Genomic DNA, 22,768 nt, shown 5'->3' on the forward strand with positions numbered 1-22,768 from the left:
AGTGAAATAAACTTTTTTTTTTTAATGAGACATACAAGACTGGTTATAAGATGAATAAAACCCATAAAAGAAAATAAAACAACCAAATATCAAATTGAACAAGAATTATGATGTTATTTCACCTTTTATCATCTTAGATGTGAAAATTTAAAAATCCTCCAATTTTCTTTTGAAAGAAAAATAAGCATATAAAATGTCAACAAGGCTTCTCTTAAATTTTTAACAGACTCATAAAAAAGTAAACTGCAAAAAAACTTGAGAAACATTTTGCATATGATTTCCATAAAGTGGTTTCACTTCCGGAAAACTCAGAATAGTACTGCACATGTCTGTCCAGCACAGTGTAGGGAAGAGAGCCAGTGAGGAAAATCACAGATTTCAGAGCTCTTCTATCAAAGACAATGTGCTTTATACCGTTGTAACTGAGTAACTCCTTAGAGTTTCAAATCAAAAATTTTGTGGACCCTACCACTACATCCTACAAGAGAGTGTGGTGTTTTCCCAAACATTTCATGTTCAATTTCCCCTAAAGGTAGATGTGTTGTTAACTTTTTTGGTGTTTGGGACAGCGGCCCACCCATTAGATTTCCATATGAGGAGGAACAGCACTCATAGCAATATCAACAACATTGTCTTATTCTGGTACAAATACAGTCAATTAATCAAGAGGAAACAGAATCCAGGTTTAAATCAACTGTAAGAGGATGTGGGCATATCAATGTTTTTCTAGAAACCTGTAAAAACCTGCCATTTTACCTAACCCACTCCTCAAGACCTCTTCAAAAATATCTATTTTCACTTTTCTGAGTAAAACCGTGAACAAGAGGCAAGTTATAAGTTTAAAAGCAAAATCAAAGAAAAAAACCTTTTTACCCCAGGAAACACTAAACTAACATCCTTTCCTCTGGTCAGGGCCCCAGATATCTTCACTACTCAGATTTAGATATATCTTTCTTACAAATATTTTGGCTGTAGTGTGCAACTTATGTGTAAATGACTCAAATGGCTACTGTGTGTTTTGTAAATCTCATGCAATTCTTCATGGTTTTAATAAATGTTAATATTAATTTGCTGATGAGGAAATTATTATGTTTAGGATTATTATATTTATTTCATCTAGAAGTAATTATTTTACCTCTGAAAGCCCAACCCAGGGTTACTTCCTCGTGCAGAAAACCAGGAGTTTGGTGTGGAAAGATGGCCCCCTGCCCTTCCTTGCCCCCCCCCCCCATGCCGGCTGCTTTGGTGCCGGAGTCAGTGTAAGCTGTGTCTCACAGATGCATCACAGCCTCCTGGGTGCCCCCGTGATGGGAATCAACCTGCTCAGAGCTCTGAGGGGAGCTAAGGAGAACAATTAAACTACTTACTTTCAGCTGTGGAAAACTTAGAAAAGTATAAGAAAATAGTAAAGCCAAGAAACAAGATATTTGGGTGGCAATTACAGCTATAGAAAAGAAATGGGGTCAAGGGTATAAAAATATTAACGTAATATTCTTTGGTAAAACAGGCAAGAGACAGAAGTGGCTGTGTATGATGTGACTGGCTATCTGCTTAATGATGACCCCAAGTGCTAACATGGTAAGAACAGTGCTCACAGACGTAGCACGTTAGCTACACTACAGCCCGTTATGTACTCAGAACACAATGCCTTTCCCATGTGAACTCATGGGTTATAAATCATTTGTTTACCATTAATAGAGCTCGTCTTTGAACAGATCATGGCAAGAACAGCTGTGTGTCTTACCTCAGAGGTACGACTCTTCATCTTGGTCTCTCTTCCTGAACAGAATCTTATTAGAAGAAATTGTTCTTAGGAAGAAGACTACTTTAAAAATTATATGTTCCAGAAAGATAAATACAAAACACATTCTCATCCGCCCGGCCTTCCCCCATGTGAGCAGAAGATGAAATAACAGAGCTAAACGGGTAATGAGAAGTGTATGCTGTAGTATTTAAAAATCTGGTTCATATTTTATAATTGGCATTCTCTTCAAGTTTGTATTTATCATTTTATGGAAACAAACTTTCAGTCTTCCAGCCAGCAAGGCATGAAAAGGTAATTCTTGAAAATACCTTGGACAATGAGTTCAGAGCGGCACTCAGACTTGGGGCCCTCTTTAAACCTTCAGGAACAGTCAAGGTTCATGGTGTGGGACCATCATCCTGAGGAGAACCTAAATATTATGCAGCATGGGTGGCTTGCTAAAGAAGTGGCCATGACATGAGAGGCACGTTAGTATGTTCCAGGCGCATGACTTCCAAAAATAAAACCAAGGCGTGCTTGGAGGAAGAGAGGGCAGGAACTGATACTTGCTTCTAACTCGACAACCTTACAATGAGTTGGACCTTAAGACAAATAAAAAAGGGAGCTCCCACCTGTGATGAGGGCAAATGAAGGACAACTCCCAAGTAAGTTAAATATACAAACATTTGCTGTAGCAGGAGAATGACTTTTCCTCTTGAAGAAATATGTTCCTTTATATTTCAATGGAGAATTTTGCATCATTACACAATATTTTTAAAGTGCACAGATCAGACTGACGAAGGTCAGAGGGATGGAGGAGGGCAGGTGGGTGGAGGGGGAGAGAGTAGCCAAAGAATTTATATACAGATATGTACAACCCAAGGACACGGACAGTGGTGGGGAGAGGGACTGGGGAGGAGGAGGGGACAGGTGGAATGGGTCATTGGGGAGAAAAAGGGACATCTGTAATATTTTAAACAAACAAAAAAAAGTGCATGTAAAACCTGACAATGTTTTTCAGAAATTAAATATGATAGAGGGATAAAGTTTAATATTGTAAACCATTGTATGTTTTATAAAGCACCTACTTTTCTTATAGACATCTTCAAGTTACAATTTGTTTTACAATTTATTTTTTTGATAATCTTTGAGAACTAAAATTTATTTTTGGAATGGTATTTTTGAATGAGTATTACTAGTTATTATTATGTCTTTTAAATTGGCTAATTAAGGATTTTGAACAAAATAACCATATTTCGCCTTCTCATATCTGTACATACATAAATAAATGACAAGCAATTTATTCTAGGATGCTGTTATTACTTTAAGGCCTTCTATAACAGCCCAGCAGAAAAGATCTCTCCCTTCAGACACCCTATATATTAATAGCCTGAGCTCTCACAGCATTGAGCCCACAGTCTTCCATTGGTATATCTGAATGACTGATTGCCACCTTAAACTATAAGCTCTCAGAAGTCCTCTTTAGAAGAATGCTATGGTTTTTAGACCTAAATAACAGAACAGCAATTAATAATGTCCGATGAATGAATAAGTAAATGTAGCTTTTTTTCTTGTAAGGAATACCATATTAGTATCAGAATTTCCTTAAGTGGCAATTAGTTTTAGGATATAAACTGAAGCTTTTTTTTTTTCTTTTTAATTAATAGTAGCCAAAATAACTGCAGCTAAAATAGGGAGGCTGGTACAACTAAAATCATCACTCCAAGCTATATTGAGACTCCTTGTCAATTTATTTTTTAGTTATATTTCTATCAAAAAATAGATCCTAACTAAATGTCCTAACACAAGGGAATTGTTAAGTAGATTAAGATGTGCTTATGAAATTAAGTAACTCAAACCAACTAAAATTCCTCTTCTGAGGAATTTTTAATGACTTGGGGAGTAGTTTATATTATGCTTTGTGGAGGAAAAGGCAGAATGTAAAATTGAATATATAGCTTGATTTTGTTATAAAGCAGAAAAGAAATAGAAAGAGAAGGGAGAGGAAAGTGTATAACTGAAATCTCTGTAGAAGCATTTGGGGTGAGTGTTTTTCTATATATTTCTGTAGTTTCTAAGCTTTCTATAATAAGCATATGATAGTTTTATAATTGAAGAGTTACAAAACTGTGGGGGAGAAGGTGGATTTGAATGACAGAGAAAGTAAAAAAAACAATACAACAGAAAACAAATCTAAAAATATCCACTTTTCATTACGGATATCAAATGTCAAGACCAGAGCAACACAGACATCATGCAGGGTTGAAAATATATATTAAAACTCTTTACTTTTCTCTTTCAAAATTACTACCAAACATTCTCTAGTCTAAGAACCACATTTTAGCATTCCCATTAAATATTCTGAAACTGGAATGCCCTAAATTTCTTTTTTTTTAATCTAAAACTATTAGTAAACCTTACAGTAGCCAGTTACAAGAGATGTTTTAGAAATCTGAATTGCCAGATATAATTCTCAATTCTCTCTTTGCTCAGCTGATCAATTCCTTCCTTCCTTCCTTCCTTCCTTCCTTCCTTCCTTCCTTCCTTCCTTCCTTCCTTCCTTCCTTCCTTCCTTCCTTCCTTTACGTCTCTGCCTCCCTTCCTTTCTTCTTTGTAATATGATTAAATGCCTACTATGCACCAGGTACTATGCTTGGGGTAAGTGGTAGAATATAAATGTGACATGGTTCCTTTTCTCTAGCAGCTAAAGGTCTAGTGAGGAGCAGACACCCAGAGAAGCTTCCCAGAGAGACATCTGAGCGGAGATCTGGATCAGCCAGGTGAGAAGCAGTGGGGTGGAGAGTATCCCACGAGTAAGCAGTGAGACAGAAGACAGACAGACAGGGTGGGGCTGGGGTGAGAGAGTCTGAGAAAGAAACAAAAAAAGGGATGGGCAGTGACAGAGACACAGCCAGGGAAGAAGACACGGAGCAAAAAGCCTGAGGGAAACGGTAGTAGTTCAGCCTGACTAGAGTGTAGATTTTAAACTGAAGATACTTAAGAGCTGGAGGCTACAAAGGAAGCAAGGACTTGATTATGTTAATGGCCTTAATTAGGTTTTTTGTGCCACAATAAGGGTTCTGAGTTGAATGGTGAAGGAATGAAGTACATGCTGTGGTTTAGTTTTAGAAAGATTACAAGGAATCCTGTGTGAAGAATGAATTAGTCTGTCTCTAATCATCATGTATCTCTTTCAATTTGCCATCTCTTTGTCCCTTTTTCTCCAGCCATGGGAACCCTACTAGGTCTTCTAGGCGACTCTATCTAACAGTTTTTGAGAGAGAATTAGTTGTTTCTTCCTCCATCTCTCTTGGCACTTTGCCTGTGCATGGAGTGTGCACAGCTTTATTTTGCCTGTGTAAGTGGTACGTCTGACCTGGACACAGCACAATGCCCTCCCCTAGGGAGGACGTGGGCTTTGGACTCAGGCAGGACAGGTCTTATCCCTGCTCTGCCATCTACTTACTTTGTGGTCCTGGACAAATTTTAAATACCCATAATTTCAGTTTCCTCATCAGAATTAAAACCCAATTCATATGGGTTTTGCAGATTGGATGAAAAATCTACATAATACGCTTGGCCTGTGATGGATGCTCACTGCTCCTGGTGGCCCCTTCCTGCTGTGATTGATTCATCTCCATAATTCCACAGCACCCGTCAAAATGTCTACACATAGTACGTACTAAAGGCATGGCTGCTAAATGAATGAAGGATAATGTTTAATGGTCTAAAATCTTTCAAGTCAGATATTTGTCCTTCATTAATTGTGGACAAATGTTTGTCTGATTTTGTTTAAATTCTTTTAAATCATGGATCCTATGATGCAGCACCCAGATCATCTACCTTCAGGACCGAAAGACATTTCTGTGCCGGTGCTATCAATGCTGCCAGAGGACAGTCCTCAGCTGCAGCCCTCCTCTGAAATGGCCTTGATTGCAGACTTACTTCACCCCAGCTCATGCCCATTCCAGAGACAGTCTGCATCCCGGGGTCAGTCCACCCAGAAGTCTAAAGGTGATTCTTCCCAACTCTGAAGGTCAACCCAGTTCCAGAGCTTGGTTGTGACCTTTTCTGAGATTGTATTACAGCCCAGCCTCTCCATCTACCTGATCCTGCTTCCTTCCCTTCCCTTCCCTTCCTTCCAAAGTACTGATCCCCTATCAAGCGTTCGCATATCCCCGACTCAGAGTACACTCTCTGGGCAAACATATCTGTGAGGCGGCTGAAGTCAGATTTTCAAAATCTACCTTTTCCTTTATGAAAATGCCTTTCAAAAGCCTCTGTGTATTTTTCAGGGATTGGCTATGTTTAGTAAGTCTCCTGTAATGTAGAAACATGCCTATGAAAGTTTCATGGTATGCTCCTGTGAAACTGCCGTGGATCCTCCTACTTCCCAGTTCCCCAGGGCCAAATAAAACTTTCCTAGTCAGAGTTGGAGGTAAGCTGACTCCCAGGGAACAGTACCCTCCTATATTTTAAAATAGTATAACTTATAACATGAAATTAAAAACAACGTAAATTAGTAATTCAATAGCGGCATTCCAATTTAATGAACTGGAGGTTTCATTGCATTATTGTTTTGTTCCACTGGAACAGTCTTTTGGAGCATGAATAGAAAGTTCTCCTTTATTAATAAATAAGTATATAAAAAATTAAAGGTACCCTCTCTGCAATTATGTTGATGTCTCATAGGAGTGAAAATTCAATAATTTAAAATAATTTTTTCTTAGCATATTCACAACCATAGGAGATAAGAAAGTGAAAGTTGTGTCTTTTAGTTTAAACCCCTTTAAGTGCAGTGCAGCAAAGCAATTGCTCCCTTGTGGCATGTGAGAAGCACTTACAAGGAAAACTGTTATTGGATTGCAGTTCTGGTAGCATAAAATGTGAAAAAAATGACATTTTTTGACATCTAAAAAGTGACCAATGATAAGAGATATGTAACGCCCACATAAGATTCAAGTTCAATGCAAGACTTCTTGTCTACCTAAAACAAAAGTGACACCTGGGATCTTATTTCTAGTTTGTTCATTACTATTTCACAATACTTGATCTATTGCAATTTGGGATACACAACAGATGCAAAAATTCTATTACAAATATTTAAAAACTCTGAAGACCTGGTAAAGGCATTTCCCTAAATGCTCATTCTTATCTAGACATCATGGTTTCTTTAAGAGATCTTATTTGCCCTTGAAGAATACAGGTTTATGCATGCAATGTCACTGCCATGTGCAAGAATGGTATTTCCTAAATAATTTCCTTAACCTTCTTTTACTTGAACAGCTATTCCTCTAGCAGGGGTGGTGAATATCTGGCCCATGGGCCATATACAGCCCTTGAAATTATTTGATCTGGCCCTGCCAAGGCCTCACCAAAGAGAAGCAGTTCCAACCATCACATTAAGGGTGAGTTAATTAGATGTTTGACCAAATATAGCAGGCTACTTTTTAAGCTGATAATTTTGTATGGCCAGTGGATGATGTTATAACTATCCAAATGGCCTTTGGCAGAAAAAAGGTTCCCCACCCCTGTTAGCCTATGGCTTTCCTGTTAGTGCTCACTAGCTCTTGTTCATGTGTTGGCTTTTCTCCATTGAGACCCCTTCAGCTTGTTATATGTGCCTTAGCCTACTTTCAAATAGATACTAAACTCTATGAGTGCAAGTATCCTGTCTGTCTTGTGCCCAGCTATACCGTCAGTGCCCAGCCCAATTTCTAACCTAGAGCAAGTACAGAATACAGAAAACCTACCTGCTGACTGGATGAATACATGGGTCAATGGCTGGCTTCCACCTTTATTTCTCTGTGTTTCTCTCTTCTAACACTGTATGTATGCAGACTAATAAACTTACAACAGTTTATTTTTAATCTCATACTCCATGAATACTCCCACATCTACTACCCTCTTTGGATAGTTCTATCATGAATTAGAACTAAAATTTTATGACTTAATGAACTTTATAATTTCTTTCAATATTCAAATATAATATAAATGCTTGATAAAAGAATGAGAAAGAACTTTCAGAATTAACAATGTGAGAAACTAGGTATCTTAAACAATTATCTTGCTATAAAAATTCTATATAAATATATGCTAAATTTTAAAAATGTTTAACTGAGTTGTACAAAAGGTAGAGGATTCTTCAAGAACTAAACCAGAATGAGAACAAGAATCCAGAGTAGTAAGGACTTTGAAGTCCCAAACGAAACCAAAACCAAAATAACTGAGAGGCAACGCGATTCCTTGGGCATCTGAAGTTTAGTCCTGGTGAATCTGAGGGGCAAAATAAGAGGCAAAGGTTAGAAACCACCTAACTTGGGGAATCTGGTAGGATAGCATCACATAATACAGAGACCATAAAGGTCTTCACCCAAAACTTATTTTACAGGAGAACAGGAAAATCAAAACAACAAAACAAAATCAAACAAAAAATAGCCTCATATGTGGGTTGAAGGGAAATGTTCTCTTGTTAATTCATAAACCAGTCCTTACTCAAGTTTGTAGCCCATATATATGCACACTACATGTCCTGGCAAAAAAAAAAAAAAAAGTCTAATGCACAAAATATTTTAAGAGATATTATGGTTTCTAAGTTCCAAACTGTAAGTAATAAATATTCTGTGCAGAGGAAAGCCCCAAGAAACTATATCTCAAGGCATTTCCCCAGATAAAGGCCTATCAAAAAAAAAAAATTTGAAAAAGTACACAAATAAAATTGAGAAACTAATCTGAATACACTGGTAGCCACAATATATTGAAAGAAATAGATTAAGAAACTGACATATATGGTTTTATTGGTGGCTACTTTAACACAACTATTTAAGCAAGTGCTAGATTTGCAGACAAAAGTGAATAAAAATATTGATTTGAAAACCACACACAGTAAACTTTATCTAAAAGACCTGTATAAAACATAGCATATAACAATTGAATTTGAAAAGTGACCACATATTAGACCATAAAGGAAGCCTCAACAAAATTTAAAATATTTCTAAATAAATAATGAATAATGTAATGAATCATAATGAAAATTAGAAAATACTTAGTACAGAAGAATAATAAAATTACTAAATGTAATAGATCTCAAAACTTGAGAAATACAGTTAAAGTAGTCCTTAAAGGAAAAATTATAGCCTTAAGGGCTAACATTAGAAAAATAGTTTCAAAGTCAATGAGCTACATGTTTGAATTTTGGAATGAACTCTCAGAGAATGAAATACAGAAAAGAATATAGATAAAAGCAGAAATTTATGAAATAAAAAACAGAAAAATCAACAATATCTAATATTTGCTGTTCAAAAAGATTAATAAAAATTCATAAAACTCAGAAAATATTGACCAGATAATTGTGAAACTTTTCAATATTTGAAAGTAAAAGGGGTCATTACAACAAAATCTATAGATAAGAGAGTAAAAGAATAACATGAAATCTTCCTGACAATGAATTTTAAAACATCCATGAAAGGCTATATTCCTACAAAAATTCAACCAAATATGAACTGTTATTTAATTATTTATTTTTTACAAAAGAGAACATACGTTGTCCTCTAAACATCAAATAAACTAAAGCAGAGCTTAAAAACCCAGCACCAAGAAAATGTAAAGCCCAGGTTGTTTTACAGAATAGTAATACCAAATGTTCAAGGAACACATCATTTCTATAAAGAAAATCTGCCAGCGAAGAGAAAAAAAAAAGATCATGCCCAAAATCATTTTATGAGATTTTTAATGTGAACTGAAAACCAACACCAGAAAAGGACTGCATGAGAAAGGTAAACCACAAGCCAATCTCATACGTGAGCATAGATGAAAACAAAACTAAACTAAACTAAGAAATGGAATCCCACCATGTATAAAAAGAAAATATATCAGCTTTATGGTAGGCTAATCACAGAAATGAAAGTGGGACTCACTATTAATATTCCATTAGCACATACTTTAACATATTTAGCAGTTTAAAGGGAAACATCCATAAAATTTCAATGGATACAGCACATTTGATATTATTCAAATTTTATTCATGAAAAACGTCCTTAACAATATAAAAATAGAAGGAGCTTTTTTAAAACTGATAAAAGGTATCTTTAAAAATCCTATTAAAATCATAATACTTAATGGTAAAAATTTTAAATATATCCTTTAAAATCAGGAATCTGACAAGATGCCAGCTATCAACACTTTTATTCATCTTTATAGTGGAGGCTTTCATCAATGCGATAAGACCAAAACAAATAAATAAATAAAATAAACTAGAATTGGAAAAGAAGAAAGAAAATTACACTGAGAACATAGCTGTATAAAAAGATCTACAAAGAATATTCCCCTGAAACTACTGCCAAATTATTAGAATTAATAAGAAAGTTTACAAAAATGCTAGCTATAAAAAGAGCTAGTTGCATTTCTTTATACTGGTAATAATTAAATATAAAATTTAAAAGGTCATTATTTATAATAACTGCACATAATATAAAGGATCAAGGATCAAGGAATAAATCTAACAGAAGACATGGACTTTATGGAATAAATTTTTATATTTATTTTAAATTTATATTTATAAATTTTTATATTTATATTTATAAATTTTTATATTTATATTTATATATTTATATTTATTAATATTTATAATTATATTTATTAATAAAGATATTAATGAAGAAAAAAATTAGAGGTGTGCTATATTTTGGAGGATAGAAAAACTCAGTTTCATAAATAAGTCAATCTTCCCAATTTGGTCCATAGATTCAGTGCAATACTGACCAAATTTTCAAGATTTATTTTTCCATTTGTAGAGGATGAGTATGATGATTTTGAAATTTATATGGGAAAATAAGAGAACAAAAACAGCCCAAGATATTTCTAAAGAATCATTATCATAAATCAAGTCTTGTTAGAACTAAACTAGATATTATAGTATTGGTCAAAAATAGACAAATAGCTTGGCCGGCCGTGACTCAGCGGTTGAGCATTGACCTAGGATCCAGGAGATCTGAGGTTCGATTCCCGACCAGGGCACATGCCCAGGCTGCTGGCTTGATCCCCAATGACTCTCTCATCAGTGATGTTTTTGTCTGTCTGTCTCTCCCTCTCCTTTCCTTTCTCTGAAATCAATAAAGATTAAAAAAAAAATAGACAAATAAACCATTGTATTCAATAGAGAGCTCAGATATAGACCCAAGCATATATAAAATTTGATTTGTAAAAAACTAGTGATACAATATAATGAGGAAAGCATGGAGAATTTAATAAATTACTATGGTACTAATGGGTTTAGATATGTAAAAGTTCAGCCTCACAACATACACAATTCTTGGAGGCCTAATGGCTTAGATGTGAAAAGCAAAACATACAAGCTTTTGGAAGAAATTTAGAACATTTTTATGAGCCTGGGATAGGAAAGGCTTTCTTAAACTGGACCCTCAGAAGATCATAAAGGCAAAGTTTCATAAATTTCTCTTCACTAAGTTTTATAACCTTTTATCAAATTTCACATAAAAAAATAAGGCAAGGCACAAGATGGGGGAGATATTATATATATGTATATATATATATATATATATATATATGATAAAAGAATGATATCCAGGATATAAAAAGAACAAATTAATAAAAAGGATAAATAGCTAAATATTAAAATGGTCAGATGATTTGACTAGCATATATAAGAGAAAACACACACAGCCCCAGGATATTCACCGTTATTAGTTATCAAGTAAGTGAAATTTAAAGCCATAATATGATACCATTTTCTATCCATCAGGTTTTACATGATATAAAAGTTTGATAATAATCAATATCTTCAAGAATATGGAAAATAAGAACTGGTATATGCTCCTGGTAGGGGTATAAATGGATACAACCACTTTAAAGAACAATTTGACATTATCATCAGAAGCAATTCAATACCTAGGTAGTGGTTCTCAAGATGCGATCTGAGAACTTTTTCATATGTGTTAGGCCCTCTCATTTTCAACTACATATTTGTGCAAGACCAGATGTTTTTCAAATACTTCAACCAAAACAACAAACCCAACAGACTGAATGCAGGGCAGAAATAAGAAATTGCTTCTCATTTTTTTTAAAGGCATGCTTTTAAAATTTTTTCAAAATTTTAAAATAATGTAATTCTTTTCATTAATTCATTTTTGTTTCAAAAATAGTTATTTTTATAATAATGTTATTGACATTAACATGTAATGAGATTATTGTTATTATTTTTAAATAAATTAATAAACATTTAAAATTTTTTGAAGTTTAATTTCCGATACCATAAGTTTATATATGTATAGTCCATATAAACAAAAGCTATTAGGAATCCTCAATAATTTTCAAGAGTAAAAAAAGGGTTGTGAGATCAGAGAGTTTGAGAATTGCTGCACTAAAAACTTTTGCAAATTAAATTAGGAGACATGCACAAAAATAACCATAGTCACTTGTTTGCAATAGAAAACAACAACAAAAGTAGTCAACCAAACAAAAACACTAGACAAAACTCTTAATGTCCATTGACAAATGGATAAAAATTTACGATATACTTACCCAGTAGAATACTGTATATTATAAAACATATACTGTGTATGTGTATGTACATATATAGTGAAAATATGTAACATTTATCTACAGGTACTATCATGGATGGGCTTCAGAAACATAATGTTAGATAAAAAAGACAAATCACATACATTGTATGGATTACTGGATCTAAAGAATACAATACAATTCTTATACAATATATTGTTTAGGAAGAAATATATGTATGACATGCCTATGAAGAAAAATAGAAAATGCAGAATATAAAATTTAGGATAGTAATTAACTCTAGGAAAAAAAGAAGCACAGAGGAGTTTTACAAATGTATTCTAGTCAATCAGCTCTGTGGTAAGTTACATGGTGTTTGTTGTATTTTTAGTTTTTGAACCTTACCCATATGTCACAAATATTTTCCTATGTGTAATATTTAATTCAGAACATTCTTAATTTTTTTAAAAAAAGCATTTGAATGAAGTAGAGAGGGGGGAAATTCGAAGAAAAGAGAGAAAGAAGGACCAAGGAAGGCAGGCGATATTTCCCTACCTTTAATAAGGGATAAATCAATCTATTAAATCTACCAATTTTAACCAACTTTTCTGTGCTGAGCGGAGATAACCTTTTGGGGAAGGATATCATGTTTTCAGCCATGTACTTCCTAAAATGCTGTTAAAATACCTATTTAAAACTCTTTCAGATAAAGAGGCACATTTGTGATGAAAGCAATGCTGAGCAGGTTTTTCTCTAGGATTGGCCAGATCACATATACAATTTATAGAGTTGTACAGGTTATCAGGATCAAAAGAAATGGTCTCAAAAAAGGTTTAGCTTTTTCATTTGAAACCATGGAGTCCCTTCCCCAGGATAGCCTACTTCCTGCCTCCTGACACTCAAGTTCTTAGGTGAAGCAAACACATGGGCCTTTCACACTGAGCCCCGTGAGCTTCCTGTCCTCTCTTGAAAATACTGACCTCTAAAGGGGAATGAAGGCCAGAGGCAAGTGCAGAGACTGGGTGCAGGGCTTTTTATTATTTTCTAATTGGAACAAGTGAGTTTTTTCACCTCCCTTTACAAGGCTGCTTTGTACTCTTATAATTATATAATTAGCAACTTTGGCACCTATTTTGCCACTTTTTAATTGTGTTGCTAAATATAATTGGAAAAACAAAGAAATGCACCCAGGAAAAGGAAAATGGGAAAATAAGGGGAAAAAAAGATTTTACAAATTGTACTACTTAGACTTACGCTTGTGCCAGCAACTATTCCTAACAGTAACTCCGGGGACTAGCAGTGCTTCAGACACACACTTCCTGTTACAGTGTCATCCTTCTGTATAGTAGGAATCAAAGATTTAGTGAAATGCTAGGCCCCTTTCAGAGTTTGTGAAATATCAGCAGAGCGTCAGCTCACTCTCTGGTCTACTTTTACAAATACCTGACATACCTGTAGCACAATGATTTCTTGAAAATTTAATGTGCAGAATAACCACACTGAAAATTAACCGTGCCTTATAGCTTTTTCATGAAATATTGGGAATCTTTTTTCCAACACTTTTGAAAGAGGATACCCCAGGTTTTAGTGTTTGGTGGTTTTAGCTTCCCTTCCTTAGGGGGAGAGTTGAGAGGTCTTTGATTTGCAAAATTTAAACCCTTTGAGGCTCTGTCTGAAAAGAGGAAAGAAAGAGTAGTAGCCCAACCATAGAGATTCCAACATTCTCAAGGTGTAAAGCTTGAAGATGGGACAGAAATACTAAGTACAGAGGCCTTGGAAGTCAGAAAAGTCTTCAGAGACAGGGTCTGAGAAAAGAAGAGGTAGATGCGATTAGCAGAGAATTTGCTAGCCTTGGACTCACCTAGATATTCTGCATCTCAGCAGTGATCATTATGAACTGGGAGCAAGAGTATAAAAGGCTCTTCCAAAATTTTTTAAATTCTTGGATTGCATGAACTCTAGGATTCTGACACAATTCAAAGACAGAAAAGAACCCTAGAAAATGAACTGAAGTCGGATTTCCCACCAACTTTGTTGAGTCAGCAAGATGGTAAGAGAGGAGCCAGTGTTAGATTTAATCTGATTTTAGAAGTCACATTGAACAGAGCACATATGCTTTAGAGTTCAAGTGGGCTGGGAGTCAAGTGGGTTGAGCTTGTTCCTTGTTGTAGAACATAAGATACTAGAGCCAAATGGTTAAGATTATGGTCTTGGAAGCAGAAAGCCTGGTTCTGCCTTTTATCTACTCAATGTCTATAAACCAAAGTTCCCTCACCTATAAAAAAGGGAATCTACAAATATGGGTTTCTCATAATTGGGTTATTGGTAAGATTCCATGTAATAGCTGTATAAAATGCTCATCTTAGAGCATTGCATATTAATGAATGCTCAATAAATATTAGATGTCATTTTAATTATGATACTTTATTCTGAAACTCAGTTTTCCTAACGTATGAAAAGAAGGCTTTATAAATGGCCACCTTTCTGTTGGGCTTCTATAAAGGTTTATACAATTGAAGACTCAAGTTGTTGAAGAAGAGATGTATAAAAGAAAGCCCCCAAAAATAATTTCTGTGGCTGCCATTTGATAAGCATCTAAAGCCCACCATATGTATGCTTATTTCCTTCACCAAAGAATCCTGAAAGGTGGACTATACAGATTAGGAAACTGAAGTCTCAAAAAAGTTAAGTATTTGTTCCTGTCCACAATGAGTAAATGGTTAAGCCTGGCCTCAAACATGGTTACTTTGAGTTCTGATAATTTGAGAAGGATCATAATCTTAATTTTCCCCCCTAATTATGATGCATTATTAATAATAGTTACCAAATAACTTCCATGTGCCTATCAACTGGGAATTTAACTTATATTTTATTTGCATCTCACAGTCACTCAGATGATAGATATTCTATCTTCGTTTTACAATTGGAAAAAAGAAAAGGCTTATATAGAGAGATGCAGTATAATGTAAGTGTTGTAGCTAAACTTAGATCTGCCTGAATTCAAAGAGTTTCCTCTCCCTGATCCCAATATAATTCTCTCATATGACCCAGATTTTCCACTCTTAGGTACATATTTTCCTCAGAGAAATAAAAATATACATCTACCCAAACTTTCACATCACTCACCGTCTTAAGAGCAGCATTACTCACAATAGCCAAAAGTTAGAAACAACCTAAATGTCCATCAACTGGTGAGTGGATAGACAAAATGTGGTATAGCTATACAATGAATACTACTCGGCAGTAAAAAGGAACAAACTACTTATATGTGCTCTGACAAGAACAAACCTCAAAAGAATTATACTAAGTCAACACTGGAGGCCACATATTATGTGACTGCGTTTATATCAAATGTCCAGACAAAGGAAAAATATAGATATAGAAAGAATATTATGGTTGCCTGGGGCAGGGGGTAGGAATGGAGATTAACAGTAAATAAGCATGAGACAGATCTTACGGAGTGATAAAAATATTCTAAAATTGATTTATGGTGATGATTACACAACTTGGTTAATTTAACAGAAGTCCTATTGTATACTTGTAATATGATATGTAAAATATGCTTCCCTAAAGTTGTTAAAAAAACCATGTGAAAAAGATACTGTATTTAATAGCTCTTAAAATACTTTGCTTTTTAGTTTATCGCGTGCTTGTTCTTGTTATGTTAACCTGCTATTGTCTTAAATATGGTGCAATATTATTTTTAATGCCTTATGACTCACTTTAATAAATTATAATGCTTTTGGAAGTTATGTGTTCCTATGATAATAATCATTATCTGTTATTAAAATACTTTATTAATAATATTGTGTGCTGCAGTAATTCTATATTACTTCAATTCATTGCCACATATAGAAAACATAATTTCAAAAAAGGAGAACAGTATGTATTCAAGACGTGGGTCTAAAGAAGATCTTAAAGACCCTTTATCACCTTTAACCATATTCGGCCCCACTATCAGGTTGTTGATAACTTTCCAAAGGATTATTGACTATGAAGAGGAAAACTATAGTTTTCTGTCCACCCCTCGCTCCCAACTTGGGCCTTCTAGAGTTTTTTCTAAATATCTCCATCCATATTTTATTAATGAGGAAATTAGAGGCAGGAGAGCAGAAGGGAGAGAGTGTTAGAGCAAAGAACAAAGAACAAACAGACGTTTGGAAAGAAGATTGTGTGTGTGTGTGTGTGTGTGTGTGTGTGTGTGTGTGTTTCTTTAATCCTAATAGTGCCTTTGGCATTGAAAAAAATCCATTCACAGGCTTTGAACTCATTTGATTAACTAGGTAATAGTTGTAATACATTCCACAGGAATTCTGTGAAATCTGTGGGTGACAGCTTAGAATGGCTCTTCAAATAGATGGGCAGGCTTTGTCGAGAAGAAAAGAGGGTCCAGAGCATCTGGGTGGAAGAAAAAAGGAAGGAACATTATTGCACATAATTAAGGCTGCATTTTCTTTGTTATCTTAAGAGTTTGGATATCTTATCAAGAAAATATATTAGAACTTTTTAAAAAAATTTTCCCTATAGGGGGTTAAGACCAAGGTAATAATGAAGCCTTTGAATAATGATATGGCAAACCATCTAGAATTCATCCTCATTTGTTGCTATTTGTTCTGATTAAGCAGGGCATTTAATGTTGCTAAATAATTTGAATATAATCTCTGAATATGGGCATCCCAGAGATTTCTAGTTCTGTAGCTTAATAAGGACAGGTGGCATGGACTTTATCCTTGCTCTATGGCAAATGCCTAGTACACATATCAGATACTCCACAAATTTGTATAAAAATTGAATGAATCAATGAAGAGTCTGAATGTTCCACGAAAAAGTAGGTATACGATTCAAGTTTGCAGGGGTGATTTGCTTTAGAGACCCACTATTATTATGTCATAAATAGTCACAAAACTGTTTTTTTAGTTTATGGGTATAGAATTTTAGTTGCTGCTTCTGAAACTAAAGTCTCAGGAGGAGACAGACTTTTTCTGTACTACCAAGAAGTGATACTGTGCTCTCGGTACTCTGGTTAGCCTGTTCAGTTTGAAGGCATGATGATCCACTTTGCTTGTTTTTTCCCCAAAAAATATGTTATTCAGTCACTGATAAATTGGTTGAAAATTCAGGAAATGAGAGAACAAAGTTTGATTTACTTCTGAACCAAATATCATAGTTACAGTTCAAATTCTTTATCTATTGAAGGTGTAAAAAGAGCTAAAAGAATCCTGTTTCAACAGTTGATTAGAATAGTCATGTTTCCATTTGCTTCTTCTAGCAAGTTCCCTCCATTTTTTCTGTTACAGAAATAATAAAGTATACTAAGGAAAGGAACAGAATTGTGTGCCGTGTGTGTGTGTGTGTGTGTGTGTGTGTGTGTTTTAGGAGGAGTAGGGAATTGCCAAACTTAAAAAGAGATTTTGGTACTAGTTCAAAAAGAAGCCTAAATTACAGTTCATACCAACTGACATTTACATTCATAGGACCAACTGGGTAACATTAATGTTTGAACTCAATACATATTAAATAACAGTAATAAAATAATTGGAGGCTTTAGATTTTAATAAGGGGTCATTAGTTGCTCTTTCTATCAATATAATGGGCTATAAAGATAAGCTCTTGCCCAGCTATAGTTATTAAGGACCACTTATTTCCCCCCTAAAAACACAATGCCTGAAGATGTTCTATAAAAATTCTCATTTGGTTCATGACATTCTGACACCTTCGTTGAGAAAGCCAACAGGAAAATTCTGCATTTTGTGTTTTAAGACCTGACCCTCACCTGGTCTTACCATATCACATTTCAAAGATTGGTCTCTTTACCACTTTTCTATGAGCCTTAAAGAAAAGTTAACTGGATGAACGCCACATTTTTGTCTTGTTTTTAACATAGAGTAAGTGGACAAAAATGTTGTGGTTGGGGAAAGCAGAGGAAGTACATATAGAAGGTTTACGTCACACACCTGTCATTATAGGTCAAAAACCCAATGTCTTCAGTTCTTGGTGAAACATATCTAGAGAAACACATGAACAGACTACCATATTTTCGAGAGGGTGAGAACAATGGTAAGAGGTTTGGCAAACATGTTAAAGGAGAAACAAAATTAAAGCACGGGTTATGAACACAGAAGTCTTAAAGGACCCAAGCAAATAATACAGGTGTGCCAAACAGGCCAGATATAAAGAACAGTTTTCAATTCTGAAAGAATTACTTTTGCTCCTATTTTTCTTGAAAATACAGACTTCTCAGTTCTTTCTTCACCTATTCTTGGATAGAAAAATGTGTCCAAGAATATTAATTTTTGTCTTAAGAAAAATAGAAGTGTAAGCAGGATGATGAGTTACTGAGAGGGCCCCAAAGTAGAGGAGACTTCATCTAATGGAGCAATGGATACTTGGCTGATTGAGGCGTTGTAGGAAAAAGTACCTTAGCAAGTATCATTTTCAAGAGAAGATGGGGATCCGCTACCCAACTTTTAAATAATAGCTATATTTTCTTTATTATTTTTTATTGTTGACACTATTACTAAGCACTTCTTTGAAGGCCAATATTGTGAAAGTGAAGTAAATCATATCTGTGGGACAAATTTGGCCACAGTCATCAATGACATTTCTGAAAAATGGACTATAAAAGAGAAAATTCAGAACAGAAATGTGAAAAGGGCCTGTCAAAATAGACTAGACTTATTCTGGATCACAATAGAAAGGAGAAGTAGCCCAATGGATGAAAGTTAACAAAAGGATTATTTACTTCCTTAGAAATAAAAACAAAGTCTGCAAAATTAAATTTCTATGAGTAAAATGGGTTGCTCATAAAATGACAAGCACCTTGTGATGGTTTATTTTATGTATTAGGTCAAACAGGCTAAGAGATGTCCAGATAGCTGGTAAAACATTATCTGGGTGTATCTCCGAGGGTGTCTCTGGAAGAGAATAGCATTTGTATCAGTTGACTGAATAAAGAAGATTACCATCACCAAGGCAGGTGGGCATCATCCAGTCCTTTCAGGACTTGACTAGAACAAAAAAGTAGAGGAAGTGTGAATTCATTCTCTCTGCTTTAACTGAGAAATCCATCTTCTCCTGTCCTTGGACATCAGTCTTCTGGTTCTCACACCAGTATTTACATCCTTACATCATTGGCCTTAGATTCTCAGGCCTTCAGACTTTGTGCTGAATTACTTCACCAGTTTTCCTGGTTCTGCAGCTTGCAAACAGCAGATTGTGGGACTTGTAGGCTTCCATAATCATGCAAGCCATGTAAGCCAATTCCTATAATAAATCTCTTTAAATGTGTGTATATATATATACATATACACACATTCTCTGGAGAACCTTGAATAATATATACCCCAGCATTGGCTTCAAGCTGAATGATCTGCAGTCAGAGATGTTGTAGAAGAAACTATTTCTTGGTTCCGCTATGGGTACTCTCAGATCCTTTTGAACCAGGAAATTCAATGACTTTAGCTCTGACTTTCGGCAGTTAAACAAGAAAAACCACATAGCATACACAGATCCTTCATATTTAAAACTTTTAAAATTAACATTGAATCAATTTGAGTGATAATTATATCTTCACGAGCTCTGAAGTAAGACTGCATTTGAATTGAGACTTTATCATTATTAATTCTATAACCTTGAAAAAGTTACTTAATTCTATATTAAATTTACTAGTCTGCAAAATGGGTTTAGTCATAACACCTCTTTCACAGTGTTATTGGGTAGAATACATTAAATGATATGTATAAAATGCTTAATGCCTGTAATGTAGTAAATGCTTGATAAATCTGAAGAAGTACATGAACAGACTGAAGTGTGTCTGAGAGCATGAGAACAATAGCAAGGGGTTTGGCAAATATTAGTGAGAGAAGTAAAGTACCAGCAACAACCATCTTAGCAACAGCAGTGATAGTCATGAGATACTTTGGGGCAGGTGTTAGAAATATGTTTTAAATTTAGGTTCTGTAATATTATATCAGAACGTAAGCTCTGTGAGCCAGAGACCATGTTTGTCTTGTTCTTCATGGTATCCCCAGTTTTAGCCCCATAGCTTGTTGAAAAGACAGGTTCAACGGTCTCTTTATAAACTTAAATGTGATGGGGCTAACATTGAAAATAACCATAGTGTGCTCAGGTTTTAAAATAGGTAGAGAGCTTGTGCTTGTCTGATTTGAACTGCAGTTTAGCAGATTCTTCACATTCCTGGTGAGTATATCTCAAAAGTTTGAAAATCCTTATTTTTGTGGACATCAATAAAACATATTGTTTTGTGAAGTCTAGTAGAAAAATATAAGAGCCCCCTTCAGACCTGATTAGAGTGATCCAGCTGGGCCCATTCACTCATAGTAAGTGGGACTCAAGAGTACATCTTCACAAAATCACAAATCACTGAGATGATAATAAAAATTTGTAAAGCCCAGTAAGTCCCTTAAATGACCAGAATGGACACTCAGCCAAACAGAAAAGATGCCAACCATGACCAACTGGCAGAGATAAACTTATGGGTACTGGCTGAATATCAGCCCTGCAAATCACTGGCCTAGCTATTTGGGTCATTTGCTCATAAAAAAGCTTTAATCTTAACTGTTAGGTTGTCAAATGTCAAAGCTCTCTTGTTTAATCATACGTACTTACATGATTACAGAGTTCTGTGGTAACACTTTAAATGAAATACCCCATGAACACACTACCACTATTATATTTTTATCTGAGCAGGTTATAGGGCTGAACCGATGCCCTCATCAAAGAGCTGTTCCAAAATCTGGAAATGTAGACTATGTTTTTCTTGGGGCATGTTCACAGTCTTGACCTGGGGTTCTCCATGTCCTGTCCAAGAGACACTAGTTTAGAAGATCAGAGACTTCTATTTTCTCTCAGAAGGTCTAGAGTGTCCTGTACCTTTTAAAGTACTTTGTTAGGACTTAAATCAACACTCTAATTATAGGCAAGAGGAAAGAACATTAAGAAACCAATGCCAAGACTGATTGCAGAAAGCTGGTTCTTCTCATGAGCAAAGAATTGCATAAACTGCTCAGATCTGCTGCCTTCCCTAATATTGAGGCACTTAAGGAAAACAAGAGTTTCACCCCACCCTCTGCTCCTCTTAACATTTGACTTAACACCATTTTTTATTTTTATTTTGGAAAACCAATAGGAGACTTATGGGTGACATATAGAGGAAGAGATCTGTGGCACTAGGAGATCTAAGGTGGACAATTTGTATCACTAACAGATGATTCATTTGGGACCATTAATATCAATTGAGATATTGTCAGCAATGCTCTCTGTTTACCAAAACCTTCACCAACTGGACTCAAGATCTATGTTGCAGACAGGACTAGACATCAGAATTAAAAACATTTAACATTCTCTGCTTTCATCTATTTTGAAAATACATTTAGGTTTTAGAAAATGGAATCACTGCTAACCAGAGTCTCATAAAATTTGGACCTCAGACCACCTCGGAATCCTCTGATTGTTAAAAATGTGAATTGAAAACTGTCAACCAAGAGCTATTGATCTACCAGGGACTATATGTTATTAATTTTTATATCCCTAACTCCCAGCATATTGCTTAGCCTATAGTAAGTGCTCGATAAGTTTGTTGTGTAACACGACTTATTAATGAGATCCTGGGACAGATGAGTTGGATGGGATTAAATTAACCAGAGATTTTCTTTTATCTTCCTCCCCACTAATCTTTAGTTGGCAGAACTAAAATAGTTGGAAAAACACAAGTCAAAACATTTTCCACAGTTCCCTTTAGGCTTCCAAATTTCCATCAAGTCAGTAATCTTTAAGCGATGAAGTTAGTCTTGGAGCAGTTTTCTGCTGGCTAGAACTCAAAAGAACCTAAATGGTCTAAAATTAAAGTTTAAATCTTAGACAAATAAGAAAATATTCAACATCTGATGATGAGTCTGGAAAGCCAGTCTATGGAGGACATGCGAAAGTAAAGGTGCGAGATGAAGAGAAGAGAAAGGACAAGTGCATTTGTCACAGGCATGCACACAGCTGTCATGGGTAACTATCCAGGGCTGGCCTGACCATAGAAAGAGAAGATGGCATCTGACATGATACGGTTTGAGTGTCAAAACCCCTCTGAACTCCAAAGCATCTCTTCCACCAGCTTTTCTTATCCAAGCATGAATAATCAGAATATCATCAAGATACCTAACCAGCGATTCCCATCCTAGGTCCTGTAAAACAGAAGCTTCCTCAATTTAACATGAAATGCCGGTTAAATCAAATTTTTATTGCGTGCCATCTCAGGACCTTCATTACTCTAAAGGGCATGTTAACAGACTCCCAGGAGCCAGCAAGTGATACATTTGGTGCATGTGGAGACAAACAGGGGTTAGTTTGCTCAAATAAAAAGCACAAAAAGGGGGTATGCGGACAAGGTTGATAAAGGAAGAGTGAGGGAGCACCAGGCACTTTAAAACACCAGTTAGCCAGCGCAGCAAGTGCTCTCATGAATGTTGCTTTACAATTCACTGGTTTAATACAAGC

Source organism: Miniopterus natalensis, chromosome 9 (genome assembly GCF_054644295.1).
Source record: "Miniopterus natalensis isolate mMinNat1 chromosome 9, mMinNat1.hap1, whole genome shotgun sequence".
Lineage (NCBI taxonomy): Eukaryota > Metazoa > Chordata > Mammalia > Chiroptera > Miniopteridae > Miniopterus > Miniopterus natalensis.